The 24,717-nt window shown below is 43.2% G+C and overlaps 1 protein-coding gene across 12 annotated transcripts in view; it reads right to left on the bottom strand.

The window, feature by feature from the left end:
• Positions 1-1,820, bottom strand: part of PPFIA2 (PTPRF interacting protein alpha 2) — a 258,382-nt gene extending 256,562 nt beyond the window's left edge. For 9 of the 12 annotated variants that reach the window (XM_033162595.1, XM_033162597.1, XM_033162596.1 and 6 more), the window contains exon 1: positions 1,537-1,817. The gene's annotated coding sequence lies outside the window, so the exon portion shown is untranslated. Of the gene's footprint in view, positions 1-1,536 lie in introns of all 12 variants that reach the window. The other 3 variants (XM_033162600.1, XM_033162601.1, XM_033162610.1) reach the window with 2 other exon arrangements.
• Between the last annotated feature and the right edge of the window lie 22,897 nt (positions 1,821-24,717).

Below are 24,717 nucleotides of genomic sequence, written 5' to 3'. Positions count from 1 at the left end.
CAGTTTGAAAACACATCTAAGTGCTAGTAGATAAATAGGTAACGCTCCAGCGGGAAGGTAAACGGCGTTTCCGTGTGCTGCTCTGGTTCGCCAGAAGCGGCTTAGTCATGTTGACCACATGACCCGGAAGCTGTACACCGGCTCCCTCGGCCAGTAACGCAAGATGAGCGCCGCAACCCCAGAGTCGGACACGACTGGACCTAATGGTCAGGGCCAGGGTCCCTTTACCTTTATCAGTCCTTAATTTGATCAAAAATTATTTTTATTCTGAATCACTACCATGAAGAGAATGGTGTGGTGGTGGTGGTGTGTGTGTGTGTGTGTGTGTGTGTGTGTGTGTGTTTGTGTGTGTGTGAAACCTCTGCAAACACAGCACAGCAAGTCAATCATAGTTCTTTCATTTTGACCCCACCCACCAGATTCTCTCTACCTCTTGATATCAAACGCCCCAGGTGAAAAAAAAAGCTCAGAAATCAGAAGAGTAATATTCACTCTGCTCCACAGGTCAATCGCGTTTGTTCCCTGGCACATGTTCATTGCCACGATTCCTTTTTTTGATCGGAGGGATGTGAGAAGAGCAATTTGTGAGCACAACCGACAGCTCAACAAAGGCTCCCTTATCCCACTACCGTTCAGATATAGTTCACCTTGAAGGCTTCCAGTTTCAAAGGATCAGGGTGTGGGAGGGGTGTGGTTTCTTCTATATTCCGAAGATGGTACTATAAAGAGAGTTCCCCCTGTTCTTGCTAAAGCCTTCTCTTGGGAACCCTGCGTGCAATTTCATTTCTCCATTCAGGGAAACCAAGACTCTAATTGCACGAGCTACTTTGCCCCTTCGGCTACATCCGCGCCATCCCCCTTTGCTCTGTGCCTGCCGTGACATCATCAGCAGGAACTCACCCTGCCCTTCGGATACTACTTCACCCAACCATATTTACAGCACCTCCAAAGAGACGCTGCTGCTGCTGCTGCTGTTCTTGCAGCGACCAGCAATTCCTGCGATTTTCTTCTCCCTCTTCCCCCACCCCACCTTCCCCTTTCCAGATGCTGTCAGCTACACCTCACTTCACCCACGGAGAGCAATTCCTGGAGGAAAATCCGTGCCATTGTCTGACTTGCACACTGCATGCATATTTCTCCTCCTAGTTAACTCCTTCCCTCCCGCGCTGCTACGGCTGAACTGTGAGATCACCTTTGAAAAATTAAAAAAGAAGAAGAAGAAGAACGTAGAGGCTTGGAAAGAGAGAGAGAGAGATCCATTCCACTTATCCGCCCCCCCCCCCCTTCCACCACCAAGTCTTGGTATTAAAAGCTAAGTCTTGCAGCTGCAACATCTGCCACCCAGAAAACCCAACCCATCCTTTAAGGGAACAAAATAGCCTTAAGAAGTTGACTTCATTGAAAGACTGGAATCTCCATTTCCAACGGGAATCTTGAAAAGACAGCCTCGGCTGATCCCCACCACCTCCCTTTCCCTTTGCGGGGGGGGGGGGGGGGGAGCGATATGCATTTACCCTCTCTGGCTTTGCAACATACCTAAAGCTTGGTCTTCTCCGCGCGTCTCTCGGGAATCGGTGGTCCTCGCCCTCGCTGCGCTGGGCGCTCACACACAGCCGGGCGCCGCCGCCCCTCCACTCGCCTCCCGGGCAAGGCTGCCAGGACCAACGTCGCCGCCGCCGCCGCCGCCGCCGCTCCTGCTCAGGGAAGGCAGCCCCAGCGCAGCCCGCCACCCGCTTCGGCCGCCAGCAGGAGCGGCTCGGCGGCACCTCAGCATTTTCCTCCGCCTGTCACTTCGTCGGCAGCCGAAAGGGGGAAACATCCATGGGGGGGAAATGGCATATTACATTTTTTTTTTTTTTTTTGCTTTGAGGAGCTAGAGCGCGGTTGAGACCATTGTTAGGAGGAGGAGAGGGGGGAGAGGCGGCTCTTAAAGCTCCAGCAGCCCTTTTTTCTCTCCACCCCCCCCCTCCGTAGCTGGGAAAGTCAGCGGATTAAGAAGGCGGGGGGGGGGGGGGAGAGAAAGAAAGCAGGGATTTTGCTTTTCTTGGAATTAAACTTTGCGGAGTGACAGCTGGAACGGCCTGTGCTAAAAAAATAAAAATAAATCACAATGGTTGGGAAATCGGGCAAGCTGCGTTACTTACCCGCGCAGCGCAATCCTACGTATGGATTTTGCACCTTGTTCGGTGGCGTTTAGTAAGAGGTAAAGGAAATAGGGGCGGGATCCGGTGCTTTCCTCTCAGAATTAGCAGCGCAGCCCTATGCTTGCCTACTCTGGGGTAAGCCTCGATGAGGTCACTGCCAAGTAAACGGAGAATAGGATTGCAGCCTAAACCTCCGCGCAGTTGTTGGGGGCTTCGTTAAATAAGGACTGCAGCCGCTGAGTGTTCGCGCCGCTTAATTACCAGAAAGGCTGAAAATCAACTCTGATGATGAACAGGTGCATGCATTCATTGAGGAGTAACCGTTCCCCCTCCTTCCCTATTTACAAATATTTCAGGAAATCCATATCGGCCGTCAGCAAGAAAGATACATATTGTAGTTCCATATTTCCCTACATCATGTAACACACACACACACACACACACACCCGCCTTTCTTTCGCCCTGGAGGGGTACACACGGTTCTCAGGCATGGAACAAAGCTGTGTTGGCAACCCGGTGCCCTCCAAGCCTTCTGGACTACAACAGCTCCCCACCCCCTCACCCTTTTCTCCAAGGTGGCTCACACTATCCTCCCTCTCCTCATTTAATCCCAACAACGACAACCCTGTGAGGCAGGTTAGGCTGAGATGCAGTGACTGGCCCAGCCTCATTGCGAGTGGGGGATTCGAACCCTGGTCGCCCAGGTCCTCTCTGACACTCTAACCACTACACCACTCTGGCTCAGTCCCTGGTATCTACAGGTGGGGCTGGGAATCTCCCCAGTCTGACCGCCTGTGGTCTTCAGTGCCGGATTTACATATAAACTAAACAAGCTATAGTTTAGGGCTCTACTCTCTTGGGGCCCCCCAAAAAAAACTAAAGGGAAAAAACTGGATGTACATTTCTAAAATACAAGATAAAAAACAAATAAAATAAAACCTACATACAGCAACAGTGTTTTGTGTTGTGTAGGCTTCTATGATGTAAGTAATGGGCCCCGCCTGCTAGCCTGCTCCCTAAAATATCACTGGTTTGCTCATTTCTATATCAATTACTTTGATAAAATATATATTTTGTTATGTGCAAATGGCTTTAGATACCTATTAGATCCATAAATTACCATATAGCATATATTCAACACAAAAAACAGCGACAATTTGTTGTTGACAAAGGACAGCTGGAAATATAAAGGGCCCCATTACCTTCAGTAGTTTAGGGCCTCAGCAAACCTAAATCCAGCCCTGGAGGTGCTGCTGCCTGTCAGTGTAGCCAATACTGAACTAGATGGACCAATGGTCTGGCTCAGTTTAAGGTATCTTGCTTTGTTCCTACTCCTTGCTTTAGCTAATCCGCCCTCCCCAGTTATTTTCATACATCTCTATCATTATCACTGCATGGCTAATTTATCTCCAAGAGGCTATTACAACAACAGGGCCACCGGGTTGATCTAATCCGAGGAGCCAAATGGGGTCTTCCCTCCTTTCCCTGTAATCTTCGGAGAGCTGCTGCTATCAGTTATATCATCTGACAAGGAGAGGGAGATCTGCTAGGAAGCCGCCCCGGAATGGCTGAGAGAGGAGTGAAGCAAGAGATGAGTTCACTAACTGACTCGGGAGTTCGCGGAACGTGGGAATCCAGGGAGCGGAAGGCGTGTACAGTATGCAATCGCTCCCTTTCTCAGGGCTCGGGGTTTCCCCTGGAAGCTGCTGCAGTGGTTTCCACCAGCCTTTAAATAAATTCTGAAGTAATCACGTCGGCTTCTCTCTGCCTCACGCACGCAGCCAGTTCCCCAGATGCTGCCGCGGCGTTTTCACAGCTCGGATGCTCCGCCATCCGCCCCCTCCCTCCCCAAGGACAGCCGGTTGTTAGGAGAGGGAGAGATGGCAAGGCAAGAAAGAGTGGCGGGTAGGTAGCCAGCGACAACACTTTCCTCCCCTTTTGAAAAGAAACCATACAAAACAAGGCTTTTTTGTTTTGTCTTCACTTTAGGGCACGGGTTTCTCCTTCATGCAGATGGGGCTGGAGCAAACGAGAGCTCAAGGTCGTGTAAACCGGCAGGGAGTCCTGCAGAAGTTCTGTTGCCAAATAAAATCAGCTAAAAATGCAATCCTATACTACAGACGTCAATGAGTCTCACTTTTATTAGGTGGCCATAGGAGTGCGGTGTAGGCAGTTCGGGGGTGCCAAACTGGGTGTTTGACCCAGGTGAAATAAAGCCTAGTTTTGTGTCTGGTGTAGGCTGGTTAAAAAGGTAAAGGTAAAGGTACCCCTGACCGTTAAGTCCAGTCGCGGACGACTCTGGAGTTGCGGCACTCATCTTGCTTTACTGGCCGAGAGAGCCAGTGTTTGTCCGCAGACAGCTTCCAGGTCATGTGGCCATCATGACTAAGCCACTTCTGGCGAACCAGAGCAGCACACAGAAACGTCGTTTACCATCTTCCCCCCGGAGCGGTACCTATTTATCTATTTGCACTTGACGTGCTTTCAAACTGCTAGGTGGGCAGGAGCTGGGACCGAAGAACGGGAGCTCACCCCGTCGTAGGATTCAAACCGCCGACCTTCCGATCGGCAAGCCCTAGGCTCTATGGTTTAGACCACAGTGCCACCCGCGTCCCTGGCTGGTTACTCAGAAGTAAATCCCACTGAATTGCATGGGAGTTGTGTGCCTAACTAAGGGTGCAAAGAATTGCAGCCTCTTCCTGCTCACAGGCAGGTATGTTGGGAACCACCAATGTCCTCACCATCCCCTTTAAAGCACATTTAACACACATTTCAAGCACATGGTTTCCCCTCTGTCATGGGAACTGTAGCTTAAGGGTGCTGGGAAGTGAAACCCAGGGGGGGATAGTAAACTACAGTTCCTAGGATACTTTTGGCGAAGCCCACAGTTTTAAATGCATGTTACTTTTGCTTCATCTTTTTCCATGTTCTGAGCGACTCATGGTAGAATTCAAAGAAGTGTGCAAGCCTAAGTGCTTCCTTCCATACACATATGTAAACAGGTACTAGATTCATAAGAGCATTAACACCTGTGGGTTGGACCAGGCATCCATCTACTCTAGTTTTGAGTGGTGGGCAGTCCGGATGCTTCATGGAAGCCTACAGATAGCAGTTAATGGCTCTCCCTTGTTTTTTTGTCCACAGATAAAATATTCACATGCAGAGGTTTTCACCTTAGCCTAAAAATGGAAAACGAGCAAAGTCCCAACTAAAGAACAATGACAACTTAAGCTGCTGGAATATGCGCAGCTTGCAAACTTAACATACAGAATAAGAGAACAAGAAGAACATACGTTTGGAGAAGATGGGAAAATGCTTATTGAATATATGGTGGGGGATGTGTTCACTTGAAAACGTTGGCAGCATTAAGATAAATTCAACAGTGTGAATTAGTTTTGATGGGTGTAATAATGGAATACTGAATGGTTTAGTTTATGTAAAATATGCTGGCATGTATGGTATGCAAAATGTACCATGGAAAGAGAAGAAGGGAAATCATTGATAATTTAAGGATGTTTAAATAAGTATTGAAAATTGTAGAACAGAAAATTTAATAAAAATTATAGTGAGAGAGTTTTCTCTGTCCGTTTCTGCAGCAGCCAGCTGCTGAACCTCCAGGCTATTTAAACTCATGGGAGTTAGCAAAGTTCTGTTATTATAGGTTGTGCTTTGGAGAAGTCATATCATCATGTGTTATTGTAGTATGGCATAGTATTGTAGATCAAGGGCCTGAATGATCTGCAAGTGGTGCTAAGAAGCCTCTCTTCTATAGTTGTTTAAAATTATACTTTGCCTCCTACACTTCCTCGGAGAAAGAGTGGCTGCTTAGCCAGGGCTCCTGGGCAACCTCTCATCCAGCAACTGATCAGACTAAAAGTTCCCTCAGATACAGATACGGTATGTGAAAATGTTCAGGCTGTGCAACATACTTAATCATGCAGAGTTGTTCAGAAGCTTATAATCGCATGGGATGTAATTTCATCTCCTTTTGTGTGCACACCATACATTTAAAGCTCATTGCATCCGCGAAAGTATCCTGTGGACTGAGGTTGGTTAAGGGTGCTGAGAACTGGAGCTCTGTGAGGGGTACACTACACTTCCAAGGGGATTCTTTACGGAAGTCATGTGCTTTAAATGTATGGTTTGGATTTGACCTAAGAATAAAGGGGAAGGATTATAGTTGCATGATAAAGCTCATGCTCTGTGTAGAGAAGGTATCAGGATCAATCTTTGGCCTCTCTGACCTGCCTACTCTGGGGTCTTTAAGGCACCAGGAATAGACCACCTTGTCCCCCAAGGCATTTTTATGACTATCTGTTGGGTGCTTCCATTTCCACCCACTACATTCCCCTTTGTGCTGGTTTTAATTTTACGCTGTTTGTTTTAAGTGGATTGCTTTTTCGTGTTTTATTGCTTATGGAAACCACCCAGGAAACTTGTTTGGGTAATAATAAAAGAACCAGGTGGGAAATGTTTTATCGGTATTTGCTTATGAATAGTCTATACTCTATCATGCAAGCAACTTTGAGATTTATTATTATTATTATTATTATTATTCAATGATCTATAAATCTTGTTGAATGGATGAAGAAAAGAATAAAATATCTCTGCCTGAGATACTGGACAGCTGCTGCCTGCCAGAGTGGAGTCAGGAAGCTTCCTACTCAAACGGCTGATTCAATCAACAGCGGCCTTTAGCTTTATAATCCTAATCCCTTTACTGGTGAAAGTTTGTTCTGAAACCCATCACCACTTACTTTCAAATAAATATAGTTAGAATTGGGCAGCCTGGTTCGGTAAGTCATTGGGAATAACAAACCAAAGCTGTAATAACATGTCATGTATAACCTTTATAATTACTTTTGTAATGACTCTGGAATTAGAGTAGTCTAACCAAAGAACTCTATTTCTTTTCTTTATTAAAAAGGCCATGTAAACCAAGAAAGAAGATTCCCTGAAGTGAATAAATGATCTCCTGGTCTCTTCAAGCAATAAAAAATTTCTTTCCTGTAGTCGAATAAATATGGCCCAATGCCATAGTGTGTGTGGTTAAAAAAGGGAGGGGGTGGAATTCCTTGTGGCAGATGGAAGTGTGCATACATGTGTACTGTTCTGCTGATATATCACTTGAGCTACCTAGGCCTTTGATTTAGGGTACTGGGCAGGGTTGGATTAGCCTACTCTGAGGCCTTAAACTATGTCAAGTATAAGAGGCCTCATGACATTATTCTAACAGACAGGACATTGAAAGTTGAAATAATTAACTTTTACATTTGCATATACACCAGTACATAGGCAAGGATGCAATGAAAAATGAACGACCTAACTCAAAGTTGCATCTTGCAATAAGCCTATTTACATATGAAATACGTTTATATGAAAACATCCTTATGATCTCCTACTTAGCATGTATGAAAACTTTTAAAGAACAGTCATACCTCATGTTGTGTACGTTCAGGATACGCACTCCCGCCCCCCCGAAGGGTTTTCCGGAGCGCGCAGGACGCTTCTGCGCACTTCGCACATGCGCAGAAGCACTCAAATCGCGCAACTTCCGGGTTTTGGGTTTTTTTTAATTATGTGCGTTCGAGTTACGCACGGCAACCCGGGACGGATCGCGTGCGTAACCCGGGGTTCCACTGTACAGCAAAACGAGAGCAGTTGAACACAAAACTCAGCACTTACAAAATGGAACAGGCAAAACCATGTGCACTGCATGTGTACTACATATGACATAACATTTAACATAATTTTGTGGTTATTTTTTTTTGACCAAAATCATTGAAGTTTAGGATTGTTTTTCCCCTCTTGTATTTAGAGGCCCATTATAATCTGAGGCCATCATCTGCATACAGCCTACTTAGTTTATGTGTAAATCCAGCACTGGGGGTGGGGAATTATGGCCAGCCTACAAAAACAGGAATCCTGACCACAACTCCAATTTATTTCTTCCATTATTTATCACATTTGTGCATTGCTTTATCTATTGTTTTCAATCCCACACATTTCCCAAATCAGTACATGGTATTTATGTGCCTAGTGTCTTGACTGTACACATGCAGAATTAGCCGCACAAATGAGAATAAGCAGTTTAAGGAGCGGGAGTCTGCTCTCAAGATGGATGCAACGTGTTGTTAAAATGCACATCAAAGCCCCCTTTTAGTGCTGCGCATGCTGATCAGAGTCTTCTCCCTAAAACAAGGTTAGCCAATGCAGTGTCTGCCAGATGTTGTGGGACAACAACTCCCATCAGCCCCAGACAGCATGGCTTCTAGCCGGGGAAGATGGGAAATGTAGTTCAACAACGTCTTGAAGGCACTAACCTGGGTATCTCTGCCCCAAAAAAACCCACCCCTGAACTGGCAGTTTTCCTGGGACGAAGAAAAGGACAACATTCAAGCTGAAGGATAGGAATCATTTTTTTCCTCTGTTACTCTCTCCTTGACTCTGCTTCTTTGATCTGAAGCATGGGGAAGAAAAGCAGTCTGTTAAATTAAGATGGACCTTCTACCTCTTAATAACAAAGAATGAAAACACACGGACCACAGCCCAAACCAGTGTTAGGTGCACTTAAAGCCATTGCTTTTAATGAGCTTAAGTGTGCCTGTGTGCAGGATTGCGTTCATGGGCATCGAGCCATTCATACCGCTGCCAAATTTCATTAACGTTATTCCACAGAGGACAACTGGGTGGAATGTCTGCTTCTTCCATTCAACACTTTGCATCTTTAGCTCGTGTAGTCTTTTGTTGAAGAAGTGCTGCTATAATTCTGCATCAGTGCAGCTGCTGATTACTTAATCCAGCTTCATGCACATGAACAAGCAGCAGCTTTGGAGAATGGTTCCAAAAACATAGGCATTTGGTCAGTTCTTTTCCCTTCTCCACCTTCCTTGTTTTGTCTTGGAAATGCTTGCACTAAAAATAGCAGGACGTAAAGACAGAAACAGCTAGAGCCGTAAAGGCTCTGATCCTTTGCACAATTACTTGTGGACAGGGCTCGATAAAGTTAAAGGACAGGACTAAGCATGCTCAATGGGCATGAAATGCTGATATGGCACAGGAGAATGGAAAACTGCAGAGTAAAAGAGGAGGATGCAATGGAGTATCCTAGAAAAGGGCATGGCTGGCCAGCACCCTAAGTAGGAGCATGTCACACTGCCAGATCAGATTCAGGAGCAGAGCTCCAGCCATACAGTTCTTTCCACAGACAGTTGACTTAGCTATCTTTCCTGCATTGCAGGGGGTTGGACTAGATGACATTTGGAGCCCCCTCCAACTCTACAATTCTATAAGTCTATGATGGGAGTTCCAATCTTCATAGGAAGACTAACAGTTTCATAATAGTAACCCGTATAATAGTTACAGTTTAATAACTTTTGCATAGTCGGAATAGATAAAAATGTTAAGAGAGCTTTCCCTTCCTCCAAAGCTTTTCTTTTTTTCCCCTGTCCATGGAGAAAATGAAAAAGTGAAATTTGAGAAGAAGCTTGGAACTCCTTAGTTGGATACCAACCTAAGAATGCAGGGTTGTATTCTATTACATTATACACAGTGAAATTAATGGTCATGCTTAACTTAGGTCTGTTGATTTCAATGGGTGTTCTCTGAGTAACCATTGGTTGGATACAACCCATTGACTTTATTGTACTGCCCAAGAAGTATAAGTTGTAGTTAATTTTATTCCCCATGCTCCTCACATTTTATTTACTATTTTTGTGGCAATATTTTGTCATCTGGTGTATTTCGTGGCACAGAGTCATTTAACAGTGGACAGCAAACATGCAATCTCAGAAGAAAGGCATAAAGGATGATTGGGGCGGGGGATAATTTATGATTTATTGACAGTAGCTACTTATCAGATCAATTTCTAGCTTGGGAGAATAAAGAGGAAGTCTAGAATTGCACAGGAAATGATTAAATATTTAGTTGAAGTCCTCCTTCCAAAAGTGGGCTCCATACTACTTGAATGGAGGCCATCTGAACGGAAATGTAAATAAACTATTCATTCTTAAATATTATCCCTGTAATGGAAGGTAACAGCCAATTACTGAAGTCAAAAGAAATATTATTGGCAATCAGTGTGGCTCTGAGGCTCATTTACATTATCGGTTTGTCTCTGTAGTCTCGATCCAGGCATCTACAAAACAAGGGCTTCCGTATCTGAAATGCAAAAATCATGAATGTTAGTCATTGCATGAATGGATAAAGGCCTCTTTAGTGAAGGCGCACTTATGAAACCTACACACTCACAGAGTAATACAGGGAGTAGTTTTGTCTATTTATTTTTGCTGCCCATAGCAACAGTCCTTTTTGCTGCCCATAGCAGTTAGGAACAAAGGAAGGTGCTTATACTGAAGTCTGATCTCTGGAACATGGGAACACCGAGGAACCTAGGAAGCAACCACCTTCTACTGAGTCAGATTATTGGTCCACCTGGCTCAGGATTATCTCCACTGACTGGCAGCAGCTGTTTAGGGTTTCAGACAGGAGACATTTCCACCCCTACCTGGAGATGCCAGCGATTGAACCTGAGACATTCTGCATGTAAAGCAGAGGTTCTACCAGCTCAATATTGCATACCCTAAGGGTAGTGTCCACAAGCCTCTGCAGGAGGTACATGTCTCACATATACACATTCTAAGAGTCGCGTGAATCAGTATTTCTAGGCAGTGGCATTAGGATACAGGGACAGGTTTACCTAGTAACTTAGAATCATGCATATCTTAAAATAGGGGTGTGGTTTACTGAATACACACAGAGACAACATTTACACATTTAATACTGCAGTGAAATGTTATCTGTTATGGCAATGGTGAATAGCTTCAGCTTTGGGAGTATTAGCTAAATAATTCTAACCACAACTAAATTTAACACATGTGTTGGGATTGCTCCACCCCTCTCTGCAGGATCTTCGGAGCCTCAGGGTGTCTCTTAATTTAAGACACCACCCGGTGAGCCCCTTACTCTCACCATCCTGGGTGCTCTTGTCATCACCAATCCTGTTTGTTTCATGTTTTATTTCCTCAGTTGGGTACTTCTGAGTACAGCCCTACAGCTTTACTGTAGCATTGGCCCTCTGCCTCATAGAATCTCTTCTTAACACCTTTAAGCTAGCCATTGGAGGCTTACGGGGTCCCAGACCTTCCTCAATGACTCCTCATTACTTCTGTCTGTCTTGATTTTCCTCTGTGGCAATGCCTGCCAGCTCTGTCCATCCACCTCTCCTCTTATTAGTTTATTCTCTCCCCCTCCTTTCTCTCCTGGATCTTTGCTGGATCACCTCCTCACTTCCAGTCTCTCCTGACCAGCTTCTACTCAGGGTGGAAGATAAAAGGAGCAGCAGGCAAGTTGCTGTGACACTGTCTTCCAAGAGCACACAGGGTAAGCACACAAGACTGAGCAAGCACATGAGACATAAGATGGATGAGGCTATAGAAGGAAGGGCAAAGGAGGGAATGTGAGAAAGTGTAAGGTTCTGGAGAAATGGTGTGCCCAGCATAGCTTGAAAGAACACCAGTCTGCTCACTCTTTCTGGGCTTCCATAATGGAAGTTGCATTGCATGCTAGGCCCCAGCCATGCACAATTGGCATGAACTCAGTGGAAGGCTGGGTTAGGGAAGGATCAAAATACTTGTCTAAAACAAACTCTCTCTCGCCCACACACTCAAATATATGATAGGCCTATTCTTGAAAACAGACTTGCCCATAATTAAATGTAACATGCTGCCATTTTAAAATGTGTTTCTTTAAGAAATAAAAGAGAACAACAAGCTAATAAAAGCTGTTAAATACTTCCAGGTGTCTAATTTGTAAATCAATGTATACATAATTGGCAATGTGATACATCACATTGTACTCCCTCTAAACTTCATGTTTTCATTCTGCTAACATGTCACAATGAATTCATGTACACCCTGGTATATTGTAAATATCTACTATTTCTTCCATGCCTACTGAATCAAGTATTGTACAAACAGTGGGAGAGCTACGGTAAATGACCAACTCTGTTGTTTCAATTAAGGTTAATACACTGAATTACCTGAAGTTTCTGCTTTATTGTGTTTACCTTATGCTTTGGAATGATGCCCAGAACAATAAAACATCATCGTGCTTGTTTAGAGCTAACCAATTACATTTTCCCTTGCTTTCTAAGATTGGGGCCCTCTCCTTGCATCCCAACAGCTAAAAGAAAATCTCATGAGAGGCAAGCAGAGGTAAAGCTGCTCCATCTCATCGCATTTGCCAGGAAATGAGGGAAGGCAAAGGCAGAGAGCATGTTCCTTGTGTGCATAAATACTAAGGTTCAATTCTCAACATCTCCAAGTGGGACTGGAAGAGATCCCAGTCTGAAACCCTGGAGAGCCTCTGCCAGTCAATACTGAGCTAGATTCAGACCAATGTTCTGAATCAAGAGTTTCTAAAGACAAAAGAAAGTCTTCTTGGGACAGCTGGAAGCTGGAGGGTACAGAAAGTGGAACCAAGGTTAGTGCTAGGGGGTCTGTGTAATGTCTCAGTGTGGTTGTAGTGGTCAGAGTGTTGGATTAGGACCTGGGAGACCATGGTTGAAATCGCCACTCAGCCATGAAGCTGAATGGGTGACCTTGGGCCAGTCACTGTAACCTACCCCACAGGGTTGTTGTGAGGATTAAATGATGAGAAACATATATACCACCTTGACCATAGCTGTCACCCCTCCCTGCTGTTCCCCACTGCTATATACATAGCTGTCAACCCTCCCTGCTGTTTCCCAATGCTATAATAAGGGAATTTCCCGCAAAAAAGGGAAAGGTTGGCAGCTATGCCTTGAGCTCCTTGGAGAGGAAAGGTGGGCTATAAATGCAATAAACAAACTTTTTAAGCTTCAATATGATTTACATATTCTAACACTTTCCTAGAAAGCCAGAGCACTCTTTGAGTTGGATTTCTTGGTAGTTTTCTTTATTGCTCTATTTTGAGAGAAGACAGTTCCACCATCCTCATCCCTCCAAAGGACTCATTCTCCCTTCAGCAACAACTTCTCTTGCCACTCCAACTGTCGGAACTTCCTCCCAAAACACAAACGGGCTGGTTCAGATTATTCTGATCCTGACATCACATAGACGGGGCACAAATTGGTATTGTCTGTCTCAAGAGTTTTCCTTCTCTTAGATTGGCTACCTTCCCAGGTTGACAACCTACAATTTCCAGACTGGTTGAACAACCAATTCCTTATCCTAAGGAATGCTGGGAACTGTAGCACTGTGAGGGAAATAAGGGTCTCCTAACAACTCTCAGCACCCTTAATATACTAGAGTTCCCAGGATTCTTTGGGGGAAGCCATGACTGTTGAAAGTGGCAATGATACTGCTTTAAATATGTAGTGCAGATGGAGCCCTTGTGAGGTGCCCATGCACACTGATGGCATTGCCATCATCCTCTCATTGTCCTTAATACTGTGCTATTCTAGTCATGTTGTTTCTTCCAGGCAAGAGATAGTATTTCGCTGTTGTTGGGGTGTGTGTGGAGGAAATCATTGTGCATATGGATAGACTTTGGCTGTCTTGTTTGTGGGTGTGCAGATCCAAAAATATTTTTTTTGAAAGCAGCCAGACAGCAGAATACCCTGAATTTAGAACAATGGAATACAATCCATATTTCTTTACTTCAGATCTGAGGGGGTAGATTGCAACTGTGGGGGTTGGGTGGGAGGCAGAGACAGCTTTTCAAATACTTCACAACACAGAACATTGTTAAGCAACACACAATCTCTACTGTTTATATTGGATTTGCACGCAGTTTGCTTGAGATAATTATGTACAAGCTGAGTTCCGTGGACTGTTCTACACTTTGTATCAGCCACACGGATGCCCTGAAATGGCTTCTGAATGAAATATCTTCTCAGTGTGGAGACTTTTATGTTTGGTGTTGCTACAGCTGCACTTTCCCTAGGAGGCAATAAAACTATAGTATTGCAATTCCTTTTCTTTCTACACATAGCCTGTGGTGTATTTTTATTTATTTCATTTCTGGAATGCCCTCTATGAACACACATTTACACTTCGCAGTCAAAGAATTCTAGCAAACTTACAAAAAATATGTGGGCGTCACTTAGGACTGATGATCCAAACCACTTAGTAGATTTTTAAAACACAAGCAAACTACATGACTCATCTAGCTTCAATGTTCCTTTATTTTCTGCAGAATGTGATAGGCATAGGGAAAGGGTTATTGCTTTGGTTTGAAGGCAATAGACCTTTTAGGGCTCTGTAGAATGCTCCCAGCCTCTGCTATGTGCTTTGTAAAAATAATAATAATAATGTTTATATGTCCGTGCATTGGGGAAAACCTGAGGTCTCCTATCTTGAATATTTCAGTGCATGAGAAACACAGATACTGTATCTTCCTTATGCAAATCACATCTGGTTCAGTATTGTCGACCCTGAGTGGCAGCAGATCTACAGGGTTTCAGATGGGGGACATTCTCAGCCCTACCTGAAGATGCCTGGGATAGAACCAGAAATCTTCTGCTTGCAGAACAGATGCTCTACCACTGAGCTACAGACATTTGCCTACCTCTGTATAGGATTAGGCAGCTGCAGAAGACCTCAGAGCACCTGCTGGCAGAGTGAGGCAAGTCTAAACAGTTCTTGGGACTGGGCAGGGGGAATCCACAAAGCAGAGGCAAGTAGCACCACATATGGTAAAGAAAAGTTTCAGAAGGACAAGGCTGCACAGTAAAAGGCTGCAACAAACTCATACCATCATGGGGCTACCAATAGTGCAGTGGAGCTGTAAAATCCTAGCAGTCTTATCCAATGCCAAGAGAGTAAAGCAAAGTTAATAGAGCCCACCAAAGCTCCTAGTAAGTTCTCATAGAACTATGGTGGATAGGATAGGATAGGATAGGATAGGATAGGATAGGATAGGATGATGGAGCTCCCAGCTACCATGTGGTACAGTAGGGGATCACGAACCCCTGGTCTAACTCAGTTTCCCACGCAAGGGCCACTTCCAGATCACCTGGTTATTGAGCATGTATCCGGACTTGTTTGCACAACGTTTGCAGGGAGATTATATGATGTCTGCTGTTTATTGAGCATTTGTTCTGATTTGTTTGTGGGGATGGTTATACAACGTAACATCAAGCAATTGTTTTCCCACACATTTTCCCATCACTTTCCTCACCCCCAAATTCACTTTAATAGTGCAGCCTGGCTTTGCTGGTATGCGCATGGATCCTACCCAGAAAACAGAGACAGCCTGGGAGAACCTTGAGATTTAGGAAAGATCTGGAGAGCTCCCAACCCTTGTTTGAAAACTGAGAGAATCGGCCACAGTAAATACTGCAGGAATTGAGTGGATTGACCCAAGACAGACTTTGCATGTACCGCTAAACTACAGTCTGAAGATTCTTTGGAATAAATGGTCAGGAGTCAATCTTAGTCTTGCCCAGTTCATTGGGAACATGGACCGTCCTTTGTCATTATAGTAGTTTTGAATGATGCAATCAGTATTTATAAGCTGAACATGCACCCTTATGTCTGGATTTCCTTATTATAATCAGCACATCCTTAATGGAAAATGAAGGTGTCTTTTTTGTTCTCATAGAAATCAAGGAGTAGCAGACTTGCAACATTTGTGCAAAGAGATTTTTATTTTATTTTAGGAATCTCACCTTCTCTTCACTTTGAAAGGAGATGGTGTTTTCCAGTTAGAGAGAACAGCATCCTGGAACTGAAAAGGTCTCTCATTCCTTGGTTTGTCGTTAGACACCCTCAACATTGTTTGTGCCTAGACCCCAAATAATTGAACCACCTCTCCCCATATAAACCGACGCAGTCTCTGTGTTGATAATCTGAAGTCTTTCTTCATGTTCCTCCTCCATGTGAGGTCCGGAGGGTGGAAACACGAGAACAGGACTTTTCTGCAGGAGCTCCCCTTTTGTGGAATGTTCTGTCTAGTCTGGTGCCTTCCTTATATATATCTTTAGGCACCAGGCAAAAACGTTCCTTTTCAACCAGGCCATTTTGCTGAATACCGGTAGTATTCTGTTTTTGTTTGTTTTGTTCAGTCGTTTAGTCGTGTCCGACTCTTCGTGACCCCATGGACCAGAGCACGCCAGGCACGCCTATCCTTCACTGCCTCTCGCAGTTTGGCCAAACTCATGTTAGTAGCTTCGAGAACACTGTCCAACCATCTCATCCTCTGTCGTCCCCTTCTCCTTGTGCCCTCCATCTTTCCCAACATCAGGGTCTTTTCTAGGGAATCTTCTCTTCTCATGAGGTGGCCAAAGTACTGGAGCCTCAACTTCAGGATCTGTCCTTCTAGTGAGCACTCAGGGCTGATTTCTTTAAGAATGGATAGGTTTGATCTTCTTGCAGTCCATGGGACTCTCAAGAGTCTCCTCCAGCACCATAATTCAAAAGCATCAATTCTTCGGCGATCAGCCTTCTTTATGGTCCAGCTCTCACTTCCATACATTACTACTGGGAAAACCATAGCTTTAACTATACGGACCTTTGTCGGCAAGGTGATGTCTTTGCTTTTTAAGATGCTGTCTAGGTTTGTCATTGCTTTTCTCCCAAGAAGCAGGCGTCTTCTAATTTTGTGACTGCTGTCACCATCTGCAGTGAGCATGGAACCCATTGTGTTTCTGGTAGGAGGGGGGCTATTGTTTTCTTGTTTCTGTTTTAACTATTTATTTGTGCTTTTATCACATGTTTTTTATCTTGTGAACCGCCCTGAGAGCATTAGATGAAGAGCAGTATATAAATCTAAAGATAAGTAATAATAATAATAATAATAATAATAATAATAATAATAATAATAATAATTATTTCCTGGGGGTTTTGGTAAGTAGGAAGCTATGAGAATTAGATGAATTTATGCAAGCAATGAGGTGAAGTTTTAATGAGCTAGACAATCTTTCAGTTATAGCTTTGGTTGACTAATTTGTTATGCTGAATCTTCCTGGCCCCCTCAAAAGTGGATTAGTCACAAGTATATACCAATAAGCCAAAATGTGTAGGAGTCCTATCACCAATAAGCGGGGCAAAAGCACAATATGCTGTTCACAGCTTTCAAATTCATCCTTATATATTTGCTCCCTCAGCTGACAAAAAATAAAAACAAACAGCGTGTGGACCCACAATTAAATGAAAGACTGTTATCCACTTTGGAGAGCGATTTGTGATTGGGTGTCAGAGTTAATGTAATAAATTCCATCTTTAACAAGTGGTATAAACACAAAGAGATGCCAGTGGACTCCAAATGATTTCTTCCTGTGTACTGTATGCTATAGCTGGCTGCTATACAGTCAGGTTGGAAAGAATCAACATTGGCTTTTCACATTAGAAAATGGCCGGTATATTCAACACAGTAGGAAAACTGCTCCTGCTAATGGTTAGCAGCTAGCTGACAGGGCCAGAAGGATTTAAGGCACAGAGTTGACAACATGTGAACAATTTTTTAAAAAAATTCCTTTAGTTAGTGAGATGAGTGGCCTATTCCTCGAGAGTAGATCATAGGACCCAAATTAAAACTGGATTGAGCTGCCATATGAAACATAAGTTTTTTTTAAAATAAATAAATAAAATAGCATTTAAATCACTCCATGCCTCCTTAAATTTAGGTTTTGAAAGCCAGCCGAAATAAAATACCTCTTCCAGAAATCAGGGTCAGAGGGAAGGTGGTGAGATTTACTGCTGATTTTATAGTTAAGTTCTTCCTGCATTCGTCGAGAAGGAGTTCTAGGAAGAAGGCATAACTGAACACACTGAAGAAGCTTTGTTGGAGAAGGTTGCTTGGAGAGTACAGTCTAATATGTACCTTTGCCTCCTGCGTCTTTTCATGGTTTGGTCTAGGAGCAATTAGCAACCAAACAGACCCTCCTGGAGTTGGTGGCAGGTCAGGCTGCTCCAGGGAAGTGATTCATTCTTACATAAGTGAGAGTGTGAGTTAGGATCCATTTCCCATAATAGACTTTCTAACGCCGACATTTTGACAAGGACATTATATATATATATATAAAATAAAAACACAACTAACTAACTAACTAACTAACTAATTGCCACAAGACATGTATTTTAACAGTAAATTATTGCACTTTAAATAAACTTGGCATCTAAAATTTGACTAAATACGTCCAGAACTCTCAAAGGCTAAATATCTGGAACAGGTTGACATTGTCTCCTGCCTCTGACTGAAAGGAGATTAAGGACCCAGTCACCCTTCTTACAGATCTGAGTAGCGGGAGGTATGGTTAGGAGCCTCAGAAAACTATTTCCCCAGACATTACCAGGATTTCAAAAGTGGAATTGACGTCCGGAGGGGGGGGGGGGTTTCTGAAAGGCGGCGTTTTGTCCTGGATCTTATGCAAGTCAATCGAAAAATAGTGGGTTGTGGGGTTTGTTTGTTTTTTTGGTGTTTTTGTAAACAAATGCTCAACAGCTTTTACTTTTTGAAATATGGCAACCCTACATGAGTATGTACAGGGTGCACCTTCTCTCTAGGCTGCACACACACTCCCCTCCCTCAGGGCAAAATGAGATGTTGGAAAGGCCTCTAGGTTACACTTCCACCATCACCCCATGTCTTCTTAAGACCAATGGGCCTTCTCATTGCTTCAAAGGAGACTGAAGTAGCCAGGCTGCCATTTTAAGAAGGGTCCTTATCCTCGACAGGCACTGTATCACCAGTGCTATTTTTCTCAAAAAAGAGGAGTTGGAACTCACCATGAACGCCTCCCTCATTCTCTTAGAATGGCAATGGCACCTACCTGAGAGGTGCTGCTGGAACTGAGTTCTGACTGAAAAAAAGCCCTGCATATCACTATTTTAAAATGGCATAAATATTAGAAGCACCAAAAATAAAAATAACAAGTACCATACAATAAGAGCTTGGGAGCTCCTCCCAATATCACGACCAGTCAAAAAAGTTGTTTTATAAGCTGTTTTATAAACTGTTCTCAATCAAGGTTGCATAAAATTTTGACTCGCTTTTTGCACTGATTATAATCACTCTTCCCTCCCACACTGGCCAAATAGGAAATAGGAGAGGAAGCTACCTGCTCAGGGAGATGAGGGAGCTGCCTAGTTCTTAGCAGAATGCGGCTCTGCAGGTGAGTAAGCAATTCTGCAAAGAATCAGTTGGGGGCTTGTTCAGACATTGAAGAATGATTCTGATTTAGCTTACCAGGGCTTGAAATCCAACTTCCAGCTTTCCATTCTCCATCCCAGCATGCTCACAAGAGTTTGAAGCCTTGAATCTTTTTAAAGTAACTGGCCTAATCAAGCCCAATGAGTTGCATAGACACAGGTTTAGCTTAAAAGAGGACAGCAAAGTCTAAACCAAAGTTTAAAAGGAAAATGTGAACAGCATCAAACAAACATTTTGCTTTCCCCAAATGCAAACTGGGGCCAAGCAGAATGAAAAGGGTAGGACTTGTGACAGGACTTCCCCTGTACTTTATATGCTAAAAAAATGCCCTGAGATTGAATGAAAAAGTTGGGCAGGATGCTGCCCTTAAAGTCATCAGAAGTGCAGGAGGAGGTAAACTGATTATTATATGATTGTTATATCATCCTAAATAGCCTTTGCATGGATATAACACTTGTCAAAATCACTGCTACTCTTTCTGATTAATTCGTTAAGATACCATTACAGTGACTTTTATTTTGCATTAGCTATGTGTTGCATGCTCTTTGGCCACTGTATGCCTTCCACAATTTAGCTCTCTAAGCATCATATGCTTAGAATGGCAAGAATACACAGAGGAATTATACCAGAAAGATATGGAGGTCTCGTACACCCCAGGTAGTGTGGTTGCTGACCTTGAGCCAGACATCCTGGAGAGTGAAGTCAAATGGGCCTTAGAAAGCACTGCTAATAACAAGGCCTGTGGAAGTGATGATATTCCAGCTGAACTTTTTAAAATTTTAAAAGATGATTCTGTTAAGGTGTGCTACACTCAATATGCCAGCAAGTTTGGAAAACTCAGCAGTGGCCAGAGGATTGGAGAAGATCAATCTACATCCCAATCCCAAAGAAGGGCAGTGTAAAGAATGCTCCACCTACCACACAATTGCGCTCATTTCACACGCTAGCAAGGTTATGCTTAAAATTCTACAAGGCAGGCTTAAGCAATATGTGGACTGAGAACTCCCAGAAGTGCAAGCTGGATTTCGAAGGGGCAGAGGAAGCAGAGACCAAATTGTAAACATGCGCTGGATTATGGAGAAAGCTAGAGAGTTCCAGAAAAACATCTACTTCTGCTTCATTGACTACGCAAAAGCCTTTGACTGTGTCGACCACAGCAAACTAATACAAGTTCTTAAAGAAATGGGAGTGCATGATCACCTCATCTGTCTCCTGAGAAATCTCTATGTGGGACAAAAAGCTACAGTTAGAACTGGATATGGAACAACTGATTGGTTCAAAATTGGGAAAGGATTATGACAAGGCTGTATATTGTCTCCCTGCTTATTTAACTTATATGCAGAATTCATCATGTGAAAGGCTGGACTGGATGAATCCCAAGCCGGAATTAAGATAGCCGGGAGAAATATCAACAACCTCAGATTTGCTGATGACACTACCTTGATGGCAGAAAGTGAGGAGGAATTAAAGAACCTTTTAATGAGGGTAAAAGAGGAGAGCACAAAATATGGTCTGAAGCTCAACATCAAAAAAACTAAGATCATGGCCACTGGTCCCATCATATCCTGGCAAATAAAAGGTGAAGAAATGGAGGCAGTGAGAGATTTTACTTTCTTGGGTTCCATGATCACTGTAGATGGTGACTGCAGTCACGAAATTAAAAGACGCCTGCTTCTTGGGAGAAAAGCAATGACAAACCTAGACAGCATCTTAAAAAGCAGAGACATAACCTTGCCGACAAAGGTCCGTATAGTTAAAGCTATGGTTTTCCCAGTAGTGATGTATGGAAGTGAAAGCTGGACCATAAAGAAGGCTGATCGCTGAAGAATTGATGCTTTTGAATTATGGTGCTGGAGGAGACTCTTGAGAGTCCCATGGACTGAAAGAAGATCAAACCTATCCATTCTGATCCATTTCCCCTGATGTTGGGAAAGACTGAGGGCACAAGGAGAAGGGGACGACAGAGGACGAGATGATTGGACAGTGTTCTCGAAGCTACCAACATGAGTCTGACCAAACTGAGGGAGGCAGTGGAAGACAGGAGTGCCTGTGGCTTGCTCTGGTCCATGGGGTCATGAAGAGTCAGACACGACTAAATGACTAAACAACAACAACAAAGTTTCTACATGTTGCTGTTTATACATGCTACTGTATTATGCTAAGATCCATAGCTCTTCTGTATTCCATCTGTTGTTTTGTGCTAAAACCATGCTATATTTTAACATTATATAACAATATAATATAGCAGCATTATGGAGGTGGCTGCATTAAAAGCCATAATGACTTAGTCCATGATTCAGCTGTAAACTGTACACTTGTATTAGAAGTATAAAAGTCAAGGCATCTGCAAACTTTCTTCCAGATTTCTGGTGTGAGTTTTCTGCACTGTTCTTTTGTACTGATTGAAGTTTGACTACATACTGAAGCCTGTTCAGAGATATTCCTAAAGGTTCCAAGAAGGCCAGAGGTCTGTTGTTGTTGTTGTTGTTGTTGTTGTTGTTGTTGTTAGAAAATGCAGCTTTTTATTTATGTGGACGTTGCAAACATAGGCTACAGACTTCTATGAAATAAATATCCTAAGGTTAACAGCCTTGTGCCATGTTTCATTCCAAATCAATTTCATCTTTTGGTATTAAGAAGTCATGAGTAATACAGTTACTCTGCTGAAGTGTTAATAAATGTAATATCTCAGAAAGGTCATTCTGTCTTTGATTTACACTACAACACCAGGGGGTTGAAATTAATGTTTTTGGTCATTGGTCACACAAGGCTATGGGCTAATTCTGTTACTAATACCCAAATAATTTACACAACTCAGGGTTTTAGTTTTAATTTACCACATATATATATATTTTCTGCTTGTTCAGATAGCTTCTTTCAACAGCCATAATTTCTAATAAAGTATTTTATTCTAGACCACTATCGAGGGAGGGCCATGAAAAGTCAGCTTCCAAGTGGATATTTCTGAATGGATCAGACACATGATTACAAAAACATGTTCTGTCTCTGTGCTTCTACAGCTTGAAAAGTCAATACTGATCAAAGAACCAAGGCTGCATGTATCCAGTTTGCCAGCAAAAGTTCTGTTCCTCTGTTCCGAAGGAAGGCGAAAGGGCCCTGAGTCCAGAATCAGGCATATGATAGATCCTGTTATCCATTATCTAACAGCAACATCAGCCCCAGCTAATGACTCTGCAGCCTGATCCCATTCATTTCTATGCAGAAGTCCCATTGTCTGCAGTGGAAATCCCAATTAATAGTGCAAGCGTAGGTATATTTACTCAGAAGTAAGTTCCACTGTGTTTAGCATTTCTGCCTTACTGAACATAAGATTGCCGTCACAAATATGCTGCAGTAATAGAATTAAAGCCAAAATAATCCCCCATCCCTTGGTGATTTCCCATTGCTCATAACAAGATTGGTTGCCCTACATCTCTTTTTGGCTTCCTATATAAACAATTTGTCCCCCACTGCCTGGAATCCTTGTCAAATCAGCCAGTCCCTGAGGACATAATGTCTTGAGATATGCAAGCAAGCTAGACATCATAAGAAATAGATTCAGCTGGAAAATAGCCAATGAAACAAGAGCTTCTGCATAGTAAAAACAGGACGGATAGCTAGTAAGGAAATAAGTTCCACTGAACTCAGTGGGACCTACCACCAAGTAGAGGGGCTTCGCTTGGGGAAGATAACATTGAATATCACAGCTGCCAGGCATCTTATTGTCAGGCATTTGGGCAAATAGCTCAGGATCAGACAGTTAGATGTTGGGTGGCTGGTAGGCAGGCAGAAGTCTGATAGTCAAACAGTGCCGAGCTATAACATAGTGACCTCCTCCTTTAGCAAGCTGATGAAACTGGGGGAGCACAGTAGATCTGGGGAGTTTTCTATTAGACAGGGGAAGAGGATTGATGCTCCAGTAATTAAGGTGAAGGATGAATTTGTTTGGATAGTGCTGGTGTCTGTCTCTTGTGTTTGTGGCAATGGAGGTGGAGATGGCTTGGCATCAGGCTTATTCCACCCACCTCCCCCAGAGGAGGAAGGCTCCTCAAAAGAAGACAAAAGGCTAGGCATCTTCAGAAGAAGAATGGTAGGAGGCTTCTCTGCCAGCCTCTTTGGGCATTATCTGGGGTCTGGATTTCCAACCCTTATACTGCTGGGCCCCTCCCAGAACTGATGACCTACAATCCAATGGGGACCTCTCCTGGGTCTTCCAGTGTTCCCTATCTGAGCTTCTCCCTGGATCTGACCACCCCCTGCACAACACCTCCATGGGACTCATGGCACCATTGCAGAACCTGACACATTGGTACCTTGGGAAAGTGGCAGGTATGTGAGGACACTCTAGCGGCACAGAGGGGAACAAGATGGCCTCTCTTAAAATTAATACAACAGAGCTAAGAGCAATATATCAAACAGCAGAACAGGACTGGCCTTCTGGTGCTCCTTGCCCCCAATTCCCATGGGCCAGGACACTTCTGAGATGTTGTGTAAGTAATGAAGCTTAAAGCTGTCTGTCCCTTCCTCAGTGCCCTGATAATGCAACAGGGAACTGGTGTATCACGGTGGAGCTACCCATCAAATTCCCTTGGTGTTTTGACTCTTCTTAAATGTTCTACTTTACATTTCTGCCTATAAGGTAAGAAATATGTGTGACAAACCACTCAGCAATGCATGATATTTATGTACCCAGAGAGATTAAATAATACATAACTCACAAGGTTTTGAGATTAAGCAATGAGTGCTCTCAAAAGTAATTAATTATTGAAACAAGTTAAATAAGATTATATATAAACTTATAGAAAATTCTCACTTGTCTCAGACTATACAGGGACCAAGGAGAACTTAATTTTTTTTAGTGATCCTGATATTTATTATACAGCAAGCAAAGCAAAGTCTGAATTTTTAGAATTCTGCATACGGTACATTAATGTTTTTCACTGCTCTCAAAAGTCGTCATAGATCAGCAGGATTCTTGGTTGCCAAAAGTAAAAAGTGATTAAGCATCTGGATAATTTTAGACTCTTCAGTTCCATATATTTTTTTAAAAACCAAACCAAAGAAACCCACAACAAGTGTATTAATGAGCTTCTCCTGCTGTGATGCCCAATTAACATTCTGTTCCTTTCCAAATTATATTTCAAAGTTTCAGAGAGCTTTGCCCTCTTTCCTTTTTGAACACAGGGAAGATAGAAAACTAGAAGATGACTCAAATGGTCTATTTTTCATTTTCCTAACTTAGAGAGTCTTTGCACTTGTCGGCACATTAAATATCAAATTCATATTTGAGTTATACTGTTGAGTCATGCCAAGCTACAGTTTATATCTCTATGGATTGAGACCCTGGCTGTATATAGTATGGAGCTGTGTGTGGGATAAAAGGCAGTTCAATAACACCCCACAGCTTGGACACCCCACTCAAAGTTACTAGTTCACT

The sequence above is a fragment of the Lacerta agilis genome, chromosome 10 (assembly GCF_009819535.1).
Source record: "Lacerta agilis isolate rLacAgi1 chromosome 10, rLacAgi1.pri, whole genome shotgun sequence".
NCBI lineage: Eukaryota > Metazoa > Chordata > Lepidosauria > Squamata > Lacertidae > Lacerta > Lacerta agilis.
Note: the sequence above shows the minus strand (reverse complement) of the source record. Positions and strands in the feature narration are given on the sequence as shown.